This window comes from Schistocerca cancellata, chromosome 12 (genome assembly GCF_023864275.1).
Source record: "Schistocerca cancellata isolate TAMUIC-IGC-003103 chromosome 12, iqSchCanc2.1, whole genome shotgun sequence".
Lineage (NCBI taxonomy): Eukaryota > Metazoa > Arthropoda > Insecta > Orthoptera > Acrididae > Schistocerca > Schistocerca cancellata.
Genome location: NC_064637.1, coordinates 6,773,273 through 6,777,799, shown reverse-complemented (window position 1 = coordinate 6,777,799; position 4,527 = coordinate 6,773,273).

Here is a 4,527-nt window from a genome sequence, read left to right as displayed (position 1 = left end):
AAGTCTGCACGGAACACGCGTTGGTGCAATGCTGCGATACAGACCGTATATCTCCCTTCGAAGACGACGGTCAAGACGCCGTCTCAAAGTCCGCACCGCTCGATGGCTGAAGGCGAAGTCCCTCTATAATTCTCTCGTCTCCCACGCGTACGAAAACGCGGCGGAAGAATACTCAGTTTCGGCCAATGTCGAACGCTGTATCATCGCCGAAATCCCTCCACTGAGATCTACGCAATGATCGAGTAGGTCATAACGCCCCTAGGTAAACGAAGCTCCCGTCTTGGCCACGTGCTGCCCAGCACAGGTGGCTCCGGATGCCGGGCTGCCCCCAGAAGCGCCGCATTGTCCCGCGTTTCCGGTGACCGCTACCTGCCGCCCACGGCGGCCCGGCGAGCTACGGCCATCTGCAGACTCTACATTCCACAATTCTCAACTTCCGACGCTTTCCATCAACGCTTTAAGTTAGTGGCTCAATGCTGTAGACATGCAGGGAGTACTGCTCGAGAGTGCCTCATATTTATCGTAATTCAGTAGAGTCACGATGTGATGCCCTTGCCAGTCCCTTTATTATTAACACTAATGTTGGTAAGCTAACGTGTAAGTGCCCATGTCCTGGCACCTTACATAGTGACAGAACAGTGATGAGGCAGGAATTTGACAGCAACAGAACAGCCACAGGTCAGCAATGGGCCAGTGATAGGACAGTCAGAGAACAGTGGTGGGAGAATAATGGGAAAGAATTGGGGAAGCACTGAGACAGAGACGGGAGAGCAATGGGACAGTGACAGATCAATGATGGGACAGAGTTGGGGCAGAAATGGGACAGTGACAGGACACTGATAGGTCGGTGACAGAATAATGACTTGACACAGTTGGAACCAGCAATGGGACTGGGATGTAACTGTGACAGAACAGCGACGGGGCAGCACTGGGCGACTGACGGGACAGCGGCCGAAGGGACGGCGCACCGCAGCCCTGGAGCGCAGCGCGAGCCCCCGCCCTGCTGCACACAAAGAGGCGCCGCCGCGCCTGATTGGTCGCAATTGGCGGACGCCGGCATCCGGTGAGGCGGCCGGGGCGCGACCTCGACCTGCAGCTGCGGCCGGCCACTGTGTCGGCCGCTCCCAGCCCAGCTGGCAGCCGCCCGAGCCCGGGCAGCGCACCGCCAGACCCACGCCGTGGGCACGCGTCGCCGTTCTGCACGGGCACAGCTGCACGCTGTCCGCTAGGCAGGGTGTCGGTGCTCCTTCCGAGCCCGGTACAGCTCCGATTGTGCGTGACGCGACGAGCCCTCGCTAGCTGGCCGGAGATGCACACGTCATACAATCCCAGTCAATTACAGCAACTAGGTCTGCAGGTGCAGATATATCTCCTAATAGCATCCCGGAAGTCTTTCGTCAGATTCAGACTGGGGGAATTTCACGGACGAGACATCAGCTTTAAGCCGTCGGCACACGGACCGTGCATCCGAACGTTGAGCGTTGAGCGTGCCGAGTTTCGACGTCATAGCGTGGAATAACACAGTCGGGAGTCTTTCCGAACGTGCAGAGCAATATCTGGCATGTCAGATATTTCCAGCGTGCGTGTGAACGTTGACCAGTGAGATGGAACAACACCACCTACGTCACACGGACGCCGTCTCCCTTCACTACAGAGTTGTGAGGCGCCATATTGGCATCCATTTCGAGCCTATATGTATATATGCCGTTTCTGAGCACCAGCAAATTGAGAATCACTGGAAACCCGTTGTTAACTCTCTGATTCGTCCCAATAAAATAATGAGAAACATGATATTCGTGGCAAAAGAATTATTGTAACTTCCGTATTATGAGAGTAGGCTATTTGAAGGCAGCAACACACTGAAGGTACCCCAAAACGCATTGTTCCTGTTACAATTTGTTATAATTAAATTTCAGTTAGTAACATACAGGGTGTTTCAAAAATGACCGGTATATTTGAAACGGCAATAAAAACTAAACGAGCAGCGATAGAAATACACCGTTTGTTGCAATATGCTTGGGACAACAGTACATTTTCAGGCGGACAAACTTTCGAAATTACAGTAGTTACAATTTTCAACAACAGATGGCGCTGCAAGTGATGTGAAAGATATAGAAGACAACGCAGTCTGTGGGTGCGCCATTCTGTACGTCGTCTTTCTGCTGTAAGCGTGTGCTGTTCACAACGTGCAAGTGTGCTGTAGACAACATGGTTTATTCCTTAGAACAGAGGATTTTTCTGGTGTTGGAATTCCACCGCCTAGAACACAGTGTTGTTGCAACAAGACGAAGTTTTCGACGGAGGTTTAATGTAACCAAAGGACCGAAAAGCGATACAATAAAGGATCTGTTTGAAAAATTTCAACGGACTGGGAACGTGACGGATGAACGTGCCGGAAAGGTAGGGCGACCGCGTATGGCAACCGCAGAGGGCAACGCGCAGCTAGTGCAGCAGGTGATCCGACAGCGGCCTCGGGTTTCCGTTCGCCGTGTTGCAGCTGCGGTCCAAATGACGCCAACGTCCACGTATCGTCTCGTGCGCCAGAGTTTACACCTCTATCCGTACAAAATTCAAACGCGGCTACCCCTCAGCGCCGCTACCATTGCTGCACGAGAGACATTCGCTAAAGATATAGTGCACAGGATTGATGACGGCGATATGCATGTGGGCAGCATTTGGTTTACTGACGAAGCTTATTTTCACCTGGACGGCTTCGTCAATAAAGAGAACTGGCGCATATGGGGAACCGAAAAGCCCCATGTTGCAGTCCCATCGTCCCTGCATCCTCAAAAAGTACCAGTCTGGGCCGCCATTTCTTCCAAAGGAATCATTGGCCCATTTTTCAGATTCGAAACGATTACTGCATCACGCTATCTGGACATTCTTCGTGAATTTGTGGCGGTACAAACTGCCTTAGACGACACTGCGAACACCTCGTGGTTTATGCAAGATGGTGCCCGGCCACATCGCACGGCCGACGTCTTTAATTTCCTGAATGAATATTTCGATGATCGTGTGATTGCTTCGGGCTATCCGAAACATACAGGAGGCGGCGTGGATTGGCCTCCCTATTCGCCAGACATGAACCCCTGTGACTTCTTTCTGTGGGGACACTTGAAAGACCAGGTGTACCGCCAGAATCCAGAAACAATTGAACAACTGAAGCAGTACATCTCATCTGCATGTGAAGCCATTCCGCCAGACACGCTGTCAAAGGTTTCGGGTAATTTCATTCAGAGACTACGCCATATTATTGCTACGCATGGTGGATATGTGGAAAATATCGTACTATAGAGTTTCCCAGACCGCAGCGCCATCTGTTGTTGAAAATTGTAACTACTGTTATTTCGAAAGTTTGTCTGCCTGAAAATGTACTGTTGTCCCAAGCATATTGCAACAAACGGTGTATTTCTATCGCTGTTCGTTTAGTTTTTATTGCCGTTTCGAATATACCGGTCATTTTTGAAACACCCTGTATCTACGATTAAGGTTTCAGCAAACGGTAACATGATCAGGTGGTATGTGTGTGTGTGTGTGTGTGTCTGTGTGTGTGTGTGTATAGTTGGTTTAGCGCCGGCGCGGTAGCTCAGCGTCTTCGGTCAGAGGGTTTGCTGCCCTCTGTAAAAAAAAAAAAAAAAAAAAAAAAAAAAAAAAAAAAAAAAAAAAAAAAAAGAGGTGTCTTACGACGTCCGCCCCGGGCAGAGCAACGAACAAAAGCGAACAAATTAAGATCTAAAAACTGAGATCTAAAAGAAAAGAAAAAAAAAAGCTCATTGAGTAGCGTCACTGTCTTGGAGCGATTTGTTCGCCGGCGCCTTGGTTCGTATCGTAACATTTCCCAATCTTTTTTCCTAACATTCACGTTTTTATTAGGTTATCATACTTTATTATTAGTTTAAGATAAGTATATACCATAATATTTGATGTTATATAAATACAAGTTCACGTTTTTTTTGGGGGGGGGTTACTTTGTTCGATTGGCTTAATCTACAGGACAGCTTGCTCTACTTGTATAAAGATATTTTGCTCCTTTTTCTTTTACGCTTCGTAATTCACATGTTGCAAAGATTCTGCTACTGGGTGAGAACAGTGATCAAGTAAGACTAACCTTGAGGTTTTACTAAAATGTGGGAATGATGAAATAATGTTTATCTTATGCGGAGAAGTATTCCAAATTTGTACCGCACTGTTTTTAATGGAACTTTTATAAGCCTGTGTCCTTATTGATTGGACATAGTATTTTCCTTTTCGTGGACGATGGAGGAAAAGCGCGTTTCAATAGAGCTAACGTGGGAATTTTACGCGCTCCCGTTAGGCAAACACAGTGGTTTAACGAACCAGAAACATCCCTCAACTGCCGCGGGAGTGTGTTGCGATCGCGTATACCACGTTGGGGCCCACGTACCGTATGCACAAGACGCATCGTTCTCGAGCGTTTAGCAGCACTTTGGACTTGGCACGCTCAACGTTAACGTTCGACAGCACGGTCCGTGTGCCGACGGCTTAACACTGTCCCCGCTGACCTAC